Source organism: Rhinolophus ferrumequinum, chromosome 6 (assembly GCF_004115265.2).
Source record: "Rhinolophus ferrumequinum isolate MPI-CBG mRhiFer1 chromosome 6, mRhiFer1_v1.p, whole genome shotgun sequence".
Taxonomy (NCBI): Eukaryota; Metazoa; Chordata; class Mammalia; order Chiroptera; family Rhinolophidae; genus Rhinolophus; species Rhinolophus ferrumequinum.
In genome coordinates, this window is record NC_046289.1 from 12,062,754 (window position 1) to 12,076,281 (window position 13,528).

General features: G+C 38.4%; 1 protein-coding gene across 2 annotated transcripts in view; it reads left to right on the forward strand.

The window, feature by feature from the left end:
- Window positions 1-13,528, forward strand: part of EFCAB11 (EF-hand calcium binding domain 11) — a 121,935-nt gene that overhangs the window by 96,358 nt on the left and 12,049 nt on the right. The window lies entirely within an intron of this gene.

The following is a 13,528-nucleotide window of genomic DNA, read 5'->3' on the forward strand; positions in this document are numbered from 1 at the left end:
ACATATAAATGTTAGGGGCTTTAAGGGCTTCTTAGTAAGTAGCATTTCTGCTCGCCAGGACTGACATCCACACACTATTGCTGGGACCTTGGTGAAAAATTGTATCAAAGGTATTGGCTTGGCAGAGTTGGGTGAATCCACAGCAAAAGAAGGTAACGCGATGCCACTTCCAGGGCCCCCTGCTCAGCATTTTCAGGACCCCGCTAATGACGTGGAAGGCGGACTGACTCACAGAGCGATTAAAGCTGGCACTGTACTTTTTCATTGCAGCCTCATAATTTCTCTCGTGTTCCTGTTTATGTGCGATTTGACCATGATGGTGATATGAAGGAAGAATTCCTTTTTTCACCTCCGTGGCAGCCAGTCCTGAGTCTAACTGTACAAAATGAGGGAGAATTCTATTGTCAACAAATGTGGTTTGGAGTTTACATTTTGTGGAGGCGGGTGTTCTGATGGCGAACAAAACATCCTGGGGTTTAAAACCCGGCTTAAGGGGCTTGCATCAGAATGTAAATCACTGTGCTGATTCTCTCAGGAGAAAGTCCTACTAGGAGGAAGGTTGGTTGAGCTAAGCAGTTTAGTGTCATGCTAAAAATCATGACTTACGTAAAAGCTGGTGTTAAATTCTGGATTATTCTCTGATGTTATGTGATACTGTGGAAATGGGTCTTAAACAGCTGTCACTGCATGCTGAGGTATGATGATAATCAAGAAGACAAATGTTTGAGAACGTTTGATCTACAGAACAACACACCCAAAGACAGTTTGGTCTGGGCTTGTTGAAGAAATGAATTGGGACAAGCACAATTGCTTATGTATAGCTAAGATCTTCAGTACTTTTCATGATCTCAGTATTTTCATTCAAGGAAGAAATGCAACATGGCTTTTCAGCGGCAGATAAGATCAAAGGGCAAAAACGAAAGTTAGAATGTCGAGAGAACGGTTTCTACAGATTATTCTGACACATGTTCTATAGATTAACAATGATCAATATAGTTGATGATCTTGATATTGTGAAAAGCTATCACAAAACACCTTAAAATTCTGATACAGCATTTTGAATTTTGTTTTCCAACAAAAGAAGATCTATGCCTTAAAAATACATGGATCCAGAATCCATTTCTATCATCAAAAGGTAATTTAAATTTAACTGGAATTTATAGGATACATTGCTGGAACTGATTTCTAGTGGAAGGGTCTAAAGGACTCTGAAAACATAGTAGCGCTTTCTCCATTTTAAAATTTAAAAATGATTAAACTGAGCTCGCTGAAATTGCTCTAAAATCTTTTTCCATTTCATTCTGTGAAACTGGTTTCTTATCTATTATTATTATCATTATTATTTAAATAAAACACAGAAGCTGTTTTGATATACATTATCCCCTACAAGTAGCCTTGTTGGCAATCCCACCTAGATTAGATAAATTATCAAGCAAGAAGTAAGTCATTTTGTCACGTTAAAAACTTTAAACATTTATATACACTGTGTGTCCATAGACATTTACTATGGGGATTCATTTTTTTCCCTCAAAATGAAAAAAAGTTACATGTGTAATAGTGAGCCTATATATTAGTTGCCTGTGTGCATACTTTCGATGAATAAACAACATGAACAATTTCATACTTTATTCCTATATTATGTTTACCCTGGTAATATTTATTGCAGCATAATTTCCTGTTTGTTGAACTAATAATAATACAAAATTACAGCTTTTATCTTGTGTGTCTTTTTTTTCCATTTTGTTTTTCTAGTAATTCATTTTTATTAATTTTTACAAAGTATTGGTTTGCAACAGACTGGAAAAATTTTAAAAGGGTCCTTTACCACAGAGAATTTAAGCAGCACTGCCTTGTGGGACTGAATATAAAATGAGGCTTTTCTTCAAAACATTCCCCTCTGGAAAGAATTAGTTCTCTTACAAACTCTGTCAGACTACAGCACATGCTCTCAGTTACTTTATTTTGAAGCAGAAAGTAGTAGTTGAGCCTGAAACAGCCTCAGTCAATGAGAGGTTTTGATGCTTAGAGAGGTCACCTGATGAAACTGGCAAATAAAGGAGGAAAGAAAGTTAACGCAGATCTAGTTTCTACACCTGATGTTATAAAATCAGAACTGTAAATATTGGCTATCATCGTCAGCAAGCCTTTAAAAATCATTTTAAAGCAATACAATAAGCGGTTACATATTGGAGATCACAAATATATGTATCAGGTGAAATGGGAAAAAATGCAAAACACACCTTTTATAATGTTATGCAAATAGCTACTATGTGGCTTTAGGTACAAATTTCTAGTGTCAGTACCGGCCATGGAATTACAAAGTCCTTTACTCCAGACAGCTTTAAGAGATGTGACGATGACATGCCCTGGAAAACAGAGTTAACATCTCAGAAGTGGCTCTGGTGATCGTGCAAACATTTATGTGACATAGATGCGTGCCAAGAATGAATAAAATGGCTTCATAAGACATGATCATGGAAACAGCAGTGTGTGTTGTTGGTGGCTAAGCTATGGTCTCAGCCCCGAACCCACCCTCCCATACCCTGCGTGTGAGGCTGGGACTGACACGCTCACATCCACATCGTTTCTGTACCAGCTGCCTCTTCAGGTTCCGTCCTCTCTGGGTGCAGATACCAGACGACTGGAGGAGAGAGAAGCAATGGCTTCTTCCAGTCTACTCGGTTCCCGTGAGGGTCGTCCCAGCACCTGCAGGTGGTTCTAGCTTCCCATTGTTCCCACCCTGGACCCCTCAGACATACCAGCCGTAACCTCCAGCACCATCCCCAGAGGCCTGGGCTCAGTTTCCCTGGACCCCCCACCAGCCTTTTAGGTCCTCATAACCCATCTCTTCCCTCTGTTTCTTCATCCCTGATGATGATTTCCTGACTGGATCCTGTCTGGTACCAGCTTGGTACCATGATCCCGACTTGGTACCCGGTGTGGTCCCCGGTGTCTCGGGGATGGTTTGGTTGTGTCTCTAGCCCTGAATGCATCACTGAGCAGCTCGCCAGTGCCAAGTGGAATGCAGGTGCCAGCCTGTGTCATGCTGTGGCACCGTGAGTAATCAGGCTGTCCCCTGAAGTTGATGGTGATGAAGCGAGTTAGTCGAGGCTGCTGCACTGACCACTGCAGCTGGTAATGACGACCACGTAGAGTGCAGGGTGGGATGGCGTGTGTATAGGAGAAAATGACAAGCTTGGAGTCTTTAAACACTCAAGTCACATGTGGGCAGTCGGAAATGATTGCACTTCTCTGCACCTCCATCTCTGCCATCCTCATCTCTCCCCAACAGCGTCCCTTCTTCCAATCCACTTTTTCATACAGTGACCAACATACCTTAAAACCAGCCCCTCTGCTGAAAACCTCCGATGATATCTTACTTTTAAAATAAAATCTAACCTCTTCAACCTCATCGCAAATCCCTTTCTTCCTCTCAGTGTTTTAGTCTTTCTAGCTCTGTCTGGCCTTGGGGCCTCCCAGATTTATAGTTCCCTCTTGTTGGAATTCACTTCACTGTCATGTATTTTTAAGTTCTCTGGCTCTCTGTATGCCTGACTGCTTTTCATCATTCATATCTCGTATTCCCCAATTTCCCAAGCTTTCTTCTATAAAGCAAACCTTCAACCGTTTCTCCTCGTAAATATGCCTTCATGAATTCATTTCTTTCATAGCACTTACCAAATCTATGTACATCCTGTTCATTTCCTTGTTTGTCTCCCCCCACCAAACTACACTCCATTAGGGTAGAGACCTACCTGTCTTATTGGCTGTTGTGTTCGCAGGACCCTGCTCCAACACCTGTCACATAATGGATGATCAAAAAATACATGTTGATTGAATGAGTTTTGGAAGTCATTTTCCTTCAGTTAATTTAAAATTTTAGTTTTGAAGCATTTCAAGCGTGCAGAAAATACCATAATCAACCCAGGTACCAGCCAACCAAATTGAACAGATTTTGACATTTTCCATGTTTACTTCAGATTGCACTTTCTTCTCACTCTCTCATTTATTCAAGAAATGTTAAACATAAGAGAAACTTGTCCATTTCATTTAAGTTCTAATTATTAGCATACAGTATGCATAATATTATCTTATGATATTTCTAGTGATTGTAGGATCTCCCTCCATCCATCCTGATATAGATAATTTGTGGGTGTTTTCCTTTCGATCAGTCTATAATAGCTAGAGGTTTACGGAGCTACATTCCTTTTGGCAGACATTTAGGTCCTACTGGGTTGTTGCCATTTATAAAAGATGATTGTGTAAATGATTTTCTACCAAGAGCACTTTTTTGACATCTTTTTTGCATTATAATTGACATGCAATAAACTGCACATATATAAAGTGTACGATTCAATAATTTTTGACATGTATACACTCACGCGATATCACCACAGTCAAATAATGAAGATACCCATCACCACCAAAGTTTCCTTGTATCCCTTTGCCATTACTTCTTCCCAGCTGCCCCTTCCCACCTCCCTGCCTCCCCTTTACAGGGAACCACCAAACTGTTTTCTGTCACTACAAATTTGTTCCCATTTTCTAGAATATTATATAAATGGAATTACACAAAATGTACTCATTTTTGTCTGGCTTCTTTGACTCAGCATAATTATTTTGAGATTTATCCATGTTATAGCGTGTATCAGTAGTTCATTCCCTTTTGATTGCCAAGTAGTAGTCCATTGTATTAATATACCACAGTTAATTTATCCATTCACATGTTGATGGACATTTGGGTTGTTTTGGAGGTTTTGGCTTTTGCAAACAAAGCTGCTGTGACCATTTGAGTATAAGTCTTTGAATGTATATGTGCTTTCTTTTCTCATGGATATGGCTAGATTATAGGGTAGGTGTGTGTTTAATTTTTTAAGAAACTGCTTAACTTCTCTAAAGTATTTTCATTCCTGCCAGCAGCAAATGAGAATTCCAGTTGCTCTACATCTTCACCAACACTTGGTCTTTGTAAATTTAGCCATTCTTACAGGTATGCAGTGGTTCTCTCATTGTTGTTTCCCATTATATTTTCCTAATGACTAATGACGTTCAAAATCTTTCCATGTGCTTATTTTCCTTCTGTATATCTTCTTTAGGGAAGTGTCTGTTCAAGTATTTTGCCCATTTTTATTGTGTTGTTTGCTTTCTTATTATTGAATTTTGAGAATTTTCTTTGTATTGTGTTATCAGGTATATATGCTTTGCAAAGATTTTCCTCTCATCTATGGCTAGATTTTCATTCTCTTAACTGTCTTTTGACAAGCAGAAGTTTTCATTCTCTTAACTGTCTTTTGACAAGCAGAATCCACTTTCTTTGGATACATTTTCAGAAGTAGGATTAAATGGTCAAAAATATAATCTTGTGTATCTGTGGTTCTAGCTACCTGTCGTCAGGCTGCCTTTCAGAAGAGTTTGAAACACTGTCGTTGAATAGTATTATGTTCTGGGGGCTTGCTAATCCTGTAGTCTTTATCACTTGTCTTTAGAGTATAAAGTGTTACATTACAGTTTTATTTCACTCCACTCACCTGGAAAATTGAACATTTACTTAAATTTGGTGAATTTAAAAAAATTCCTTTTATAACTTTTGACCATTTATCATTGGAAATTTTGAGTTCTTCTTACTGATTTGTAAGAGCTTTTTATATGAGTATAATTTAGAAGTCAAAATTTGCATGTAATTTATCACAAATATTTTCATGTCAATATTTACCTTTTATCTTAGTTTTATACCCTCCTCCCCGCCAACAAACTAACACTTATTTGTAATTTCTCCTGTTTTTTAAACAGTAAATCTAAATGGCCACTTGGGATAAATATATTATTCTGTTTTCTTCTAAATTTGGGAAATTGTACATTAATTTTTTCTGTACTATAATGTTCTTATGGTTTGTGGTATAAAGTAAGAGTCTAAGTTTATATTTCTTAGTATTATTAACAAATAACCTCAGCAGTTCTCCCTTCTGTGGCACTCAGATTGTCATATATTAAATGCTCATATAACTTATGTCCTATTTCTAAATTCTTTACATTGTTTCATGAATTTCTGAAGTCAGCAACATGATTTTAATGTGCGTTGCTTTATGATACAATCTGATATTTCCTAAAGCAAGTTCTCCCTTATTGTCCAAATTAATCTCTGATGATTTTTGTAGTTTTTATGTAACAATTATCCTATTATTATTGGAAAATATATCAAATATATAAATTAACTTGAAATTTTGCCATGTTTTTAATATTTTTGTTTATTTTTTCTTCTATAAAATATTTGTAATTTTATTTATATTGGGCTGATATATCCCACCTTAGGTTAGTTACATGTAGGTACACAATAAATGTATATTAGGTACAGGTATATTTTGTCATTGTTAAAAGGGGAATCTATTTTCAAAACAAAACTTTTAATAGTTAATTATTTAAAATGCTACTGTTATTTTGGAATATGTTTTATATGATAAATATTCTTGAATTGTTTTATTTCTAAAATTCTTAGTAGATTTCTTTGCATTTCCTGGGTTCTCTAATCGTGACTTCAGCAGTTAGTGATGTTTCTTTCCTATCAATTTCTCTTACTTGTTTTTCCTGCCTTATCACTATAGCAAGATCTTCTAATAGTTTGTTAAATAACATGTGCGATAAAGAACATATTTGTTTGGACTTTGCTTTTAGGAAACATGCCACTAATTCCTGTGTCTCCACTCAAAACAGCATTGGCTTTTTATTTTAAACTTCGTTTTGTTTAGTTTCCAGAAATCAAAATCACGAATGTATGTCATATTTTATAAACTTTCCTTTTAAGCCTTCTAATATACAAATAATTATGAGTGCCGACCAAGTATGCTAAGAGCGAATTAGCTATATTATAAAAAGAACAGATTTCCTTTTTGATTACCTTCCATTTTGGTTCACAGATTTTACCTTTTGCTCGGTATTTTCCAAGATGTTGTTTTTGAGGAGACTAGCGCTCATTTGTCTTGTACCTAAGATTCACGCAGACTTCATATTCTCTTCTTATCTCAGCCCTGTCTCTAATCTGCTCATTCGACTTTCCCCTTGATACTCGTTGTTTTTTATTTTTCCAATGCACTGTCACATCAGTCAAAACTGTAAAAACTTTAGGATGTTCCAGGAACGCTTCGCTCCTCTAACAGTTTATTTCCTCACTGTTGCTCAAAGTTCAAGTTTATTGCTAAGTAGTATTAATAAAAAGGATTTTATAATGAAGTTCCTCTAATTTTGATACTCGTGCTTCTGTTAAATTCAAGTTTTGCTAAGGGCTCTTTTCTTAAAAGCACAACCCAGCATCTGTGGGAGAAAAACATAATTAAGAACTCTAATGGAAAATTTTCAAATATACACTTAATACGTAATTATGAAGTACTAATATTTTGAAATGTTTTTGTACTTTTTTTTCCCACCCCCAAATTATTGGAATGTTCTCTGTGCTATTCTGTGGAGCTCTGGGGAGGACATTTGACGTGAAGTCGTGATTAGGGTATTTCGGGTTCAGGTCGTAATCTGCATGGCCCCCCATAATTCTGCACGGCTGTGAAAAGCTTTGGACTGACTGCACAACACAGTGATCCTAATCCCAGTTTACCCCTTTCCCCCACATGAGAATGATGGAGGAGTTGGAACTGAGGAATCCTGAAGTCTTGTTCCCAGTGGGTGCATAGCAGTGGGTGCATAGCTTTGAGCTGGCTGTATTCTGTAGCTTGGCTTTTCTTTCTATGTAATATGGGACCAACATGGATTTTTTTTTTTAAGCCTCAAAATACTGAGGTTTTTAATATATGCACACACTTTTCAGTATTTTGGTATGAGTTTCTTCTGCACAGGCATATTCTGTTTATTGTGAGAAAGGGTTCCTCAACATTGGACTATGTATGAGTTTCCTGTTGCTGCTGTAACAAATTACTACAAATTTAGTGGCTTAAAACAACCCACATTAATTCTCTTACAGTTCTGGAGGCCAGAAGTCCAAAATCAGTTTTACTAAAGACAAGATGTCTACAGGGCTAGTTCCTTTTCCAGGGTCCAAGGGTAGAATCCATTCCTTGCCTTTTTCAGCTTCTCGTGGCCGCCATGTTCTTTGCCCTGTGGCCCCTTCCTCCATTTTCAAAGCAGGTCATCACTTCAGTCTCTGCTTCTGTCCTCACATCACTGTCTCCTATTCTGTCCAACGTGGATTTTTGACAAAGATCCCTGTGATCTCAGAAAGCCCAGAATTATTATTAGCTGGGCATAGGGCTGTGCTATGAATCAAGAGACCTGGTTTTCTATGCTGGTTTTGTTGCTAACTGTAACTTTAGGAAAGTTGCTTTATGCTTCTGAGCTTCAATTTCCTCATCTGTAAAATGAAAAGAACAGGCCAGGTGGCTTCTAAAGTCCCTTAAAGGAAAAAGAGACGAGTGCTATTATTCTGGGAGAGGGTCAGAATTTGGAAACGGGGTGGGCAGGTTAGAAGTGGCCTTTGTCACGTATACCAGCGCGTTGGGGCTGACAGGTGGCAGGTCTGAAGCCCTCAGCACAGCAGGTCACTTAGCTGTGCAGGGGGTGGTCCTGAGTTGGGATCAGAGAAGCCTCGGGGAAGAAAAGACGTGAAAAGTTCCAGTCTCAGGGTGTTTGTTCTGTACAGTGCTCCAAAGGTTGTAACACCAAGGGTGAAGTTCAGGGTTGTTTTATCCCTGTGGTTTGATTCAAACTAAGAAAAAAGCTTTGTTTTGTTTTCTCTCCCCCCCTTCCCCGCCCCCTACTAGGAGGTGTTTTCACTAAAACTTCCCTGCGGGAAAATATTTCTTACTAAAGAGTGCCAAGTGAGCCAAATAGACCATGTAGTCACAGAAAGGAAGGTACCGCTGAGGAATGTGTGTCCAGACAGGGCACCCCGAAACCCATTCCTCTCTACACATTCGAGCACACTTGTTTCCTGCAAAGTCCTACCCTGACATCTTGCTTTCATGCCTTTCTTATAAACTCATATTATGTAAGCCCTCAAAGTGCTAAATGTTTTTCCTTTGTTGGCCATCGCTCTCAAGATGATTTTATCAAACATGAATTTTCTCTCCAGTATCAACCGCATGCCAGGGGGAGCTGGCAAAATCGAGACGAGTCGGTTGTGTGCATGAGAGGCTGGGGCATTTAGCTCTGTGTGCCCACACAGGTGTGTACATGTGTGTGGGGTGAAGACGATCTGGTTACTAAAAACCAACCAAAGATAATCATTCTTTCTTTTTTTTTTTTTTTCCTGTTTCTCCATGTCGTCGTTAAAATAAATGATTTTTATAGCCCATGCTTTTCAATTATTTTCTTATGTTGACTTTATAAATAACCCTACAATATTTGTCTGCACTTTGAAGTTGTTTCCTTAGGAGAGGTTCCTAGAGAGTAAGAATTTATTTTATCATTTTTATGACTCCTGATTCTTCTTGTCAAGTCGCCTAGTTAACAAATTACACTCCCTCTCACATCTACCCTTTCCACCATGTTCTTGCTAGTGATTGAATGTTAACTTATTTTTCAAATACCAGTATTTTCTAGTCTAATAGATGAAAATAGTGTCTCATTTTTTGTTTTATTTCACTGATTGCTAGTAATATTGAACATTTTCATGTGTTTATTAGCTCTTTCTGTTTCCTCTTCTGTGAATTCTATTCATTGCATTTGCCCATTTTCTCTTCTATATGAGAATATTTACCTGTTATTTTTATTGTAACTTTTACCAGTTTATTGTTTTATTTTTATGATTTTTCGATATGCAGGAATTTTAAGTTTTCATTTATTCAAATGTGTGATCTTTTCCATCACAATTTCTTCCATTATTTTTATATTAAGACAGTTTTCTTCATCTAGAGACTAAGTTAATATTCACTTCCATTTTCTTGATTGGTTTGAATCTGTGGTTTGAATTGTAAGACTATTTAGCCCTTTAATGTATTTGGGATTTATTTTGGTATATAACATGGGGGTGATGATCTAAACATTTTTGTTCCAAAAAGCTTCCTAGTTTTTCCACTATTGTTTCTATTATCTCTTGAACTATAATGAATAATCATTCATTTTTTACATACTATGGGACCTATGCAGGCTATTCTGTTCCCTCGGTCTCCTTATTCTTACATCAAGGACACACGTTTTATCCCCCAGTTCTTATATTATGTTCTAAAACCTGGTATTTCTTGTTTTCAAATTGTTCTCGGCCCTTCTTGCCTGTTTATTTTCCAGATGAATGGTGGAATCATTTTTGTGGAGTTCCAAGAACCTCCCTTTGGGGTTTTGATGAAAATTGCATTCAACCCATAAATTAATTGGGAAGAATTTGGCATCTTTACAGTGTTCAGTCTTCCCATCCAGGAATACACATATGGCACGTCCCTCCACATTTTCAAATATCCTTTTGTATGTCTCAATGGAATTTTATAGTTTTCTTTATATAAATTCAACACATTCCTTATGAAGGTATTCCCAGATAATTTTATATTTTGGGTAGTTTTTTAATGGAATCATTTCCCCCTTTAGTTTAGATCCACTATTTAAAATTTTTTTATTTATTTTTATATTTATTTTTATCCTTGACATACAATATTATATTAGTTTCAAGTGTACAATATAGTAATTCAACATTTATATACCTTACAAAGTGATCACAATAAGTCTAGTAACCGTCTGTCATCATACAGTTATTAAAATATTATTGACATATATTCCCTATGCTGTACATTATATCTCTGTGACTAATTTTATAACTGAAAAGTTTGTACTTCTTCATCCCTTTCTCCTTTTCTGCCCTCATCCCCCATCCCCAGCAACAATCAGTTTGTTCTCTGTACCTATGAGTTTGTTTCTATTTTTAATATCACTTTTTCCCCCGAAGATTGCCAAGTACTGACAGGGATTTGAGTGAAAAGCGTATTTGTTTCTTTCCAAGCTTCTAGTTCAAAGATTTAGAACTAGAACTAACCTTAAACATATTTTCTTTTTATATATGATCAACTTGAGGTCATGAAAGGTAAAATAATTTATATGAATACCACATAACTTGTTCAGAAAGTAGCTAAATAGATGAATACTTCCAAATGTCCGTATTCTTTGTCTCAAGGACATGTACAGCTTAAATATCCAAAACCCTGTCGCTCTTTGGATTACAGCCAGAATCCTTCAGTGGCTTATGAGGTCCCGAACAGATCATTCCCGTTCGCCCTCTAACCTCATCCTCACTCTGCATTCTGGCCTTATGGCCTTCTTTCAGTTCCTTCAATGTCCCTGGCTCTCTCCTGCCACGAGCCCCTTGCACATGCTGTTCCCTCTGCCCGGAAAGCTCTTCCTCGACCTACCCCTCCCAAATAACTCCCTGCTCATCCTTCAGTTCTCAGCGCCATTCTACTCTCAGGGGAATGCTTCCCTGACATCCATGGCCAGTCCCTTTATCCCGCCCTCTCACAGTACCTCTGTCCCTCCTCCAGGGCACTGAGCACACTGGTCATTTTACTTTGCTTGTAGAATTATTTCATTTTCTCCCCGGCTGGACTAAAAGCTACAGGGAACAATGTTCTTTTCTGCTCAACCCTCCATGTTCAGAACCTAATGCAGCTCGCCCATCGTGGCCTCTTAGTGTGACTGAGGAATGAGTAAATGAACTCAAGAATCTATTTCTAAGAGTGAAAAAGCATTATTAATGAATGTGTTCTGTCGTGAGCGGGACACATGGCTATCAAAGTAGCAGTCTCACATACGTATGTGCCTTTCCACAATGTCAGACTTTATTAGAATAAAGCCATGGATCTAGTCCTACCAACTCGGTTTATCACGGGCATTAACCAAGGCTCCATCCAAAGGACAGCCTTCAATAGTCGGAGTAGAGCAGTTTCACACAAGAGGGTCATACATGTTTGCAAGCAATAGGGTTAGGCAAGGCGAACAGAGTCTTACGAGAAAGAAGGATGAGAGAATCCGGTGTTCAGCAAGAGTCCCTACAGCCGGCCGTGCGTAGCTTCGGTCGTCAGGCCGGGCTGGTCAGATGGTCACGAGGCAGGGCTTCAAGCGCTCCGTCTGGGATGAGTGCAGGTGTGGCTGTCAGCTCATCAGTTGCGGCCTGAGCGATGAGCCGTCAGAGGTCAGACTTTATGCGCAAGACGGTGCAGTGCACCCATCAGCAGTTTGATAAAGCCATGCAGATGGTCACACTCCATCCTGCGTCGGGAATTATCTGGTTAGGGTGTTCACTGAGTACGCCTTTCACGGGATGCTCTGGCATGGCTGTCTCTTTGTGACTGACACAGCTATCAGAATTATTAGAGTCCATTTTGTGTTCATAATCGATGCTCTATACAGTTCACTGACACATTTATAAAAGCAAAAAGACTGGGGTATTTTAAAAGTCCAACAAACAAATAAATTTGATAAACTTATATAGCACCATGAAAGAATGGAAATGATGAAGACTACAACAGTGGGGGCATGTTTATATTATGTTTAGAATACCAAGATACAAAATTTTCTTGTGTTAATCAGAAGGAGAAGTGCCCAAATGATCATAGCACTTGGTTTAAGATCATGGGATGGTGAGCGATGTTTCTCCCACCCCCAAACTTTTCCTGTTCACATGCGCACATATTCAGCACATGTTTCTTGAATGCCAGTGTGTGACAAGCTCTGTGTCAAGTGCTAAGAAAGGCACAGTGAACCAGGGGTACGTGGTTTCTGCCCACTGCAAATTTACAGCCAAGTGAGGAAGAATAATCGTCATAACACAGATGGCTCAATATTCATAGACTGTCGTATTTGAGAAAATATGGGTTCCTTTACCATAGTGTGCACCATAGGCTAAAGAAAATACTTTCTGGATCGGTTCCATTATTATTGAAGTAAAATTTTAAATTGTGGGGGAAATTGTAAGAGTACTATACCCATTTTCTTTATTTTGTAGGCTTTGAAGGAGACTTCCTAAGTTGTCTCTCCAATCCTTGACCACTGCTGTACACTCTAGAAGGAAACCGTCCGGGGTCAGGATGCACTTTTCCTGGTTACCTTAGTTCAACTGTATTTAAAAAAATGTGTGTAGGTGATCAGTAGGTGCCTCTGATGCCTGCCCCACTCGTACTCATTCCCAGTTGGGGTGTCCTCAGCTCCCACTTCTCGGAAACTGAAAAGGCAGTTATCCCAACACACATTCTCTTGGTTTCATCTTCTCACACTTAGGTACTCAATGGCTGTGCCTCTGTGCTTGGGCATAATGTAAATGCTTAATTTGTTTAATAAATATCCTGAAATAGCCTCTTTGAGTTGTTACTAGAAGGGCACGAACCTTTTAACTCGCTTAGCCAGCACAGATCAACACTTAATGTCTTTAATGATGATCCAGATCTTTCTTAGTGGCAGAGATGCTTTGTAATCAATGCTGTGGCCCTGCCTGGAGGCACGGGAGACTAGAAAATCGGCAGAAAATGTCACATGGGATGGGGCCAGTAATTTGACTCCCTGCAATTGGTGTAAGTGTGGCCATTGCTGAGAGGACACAGTTTCTCCCCAG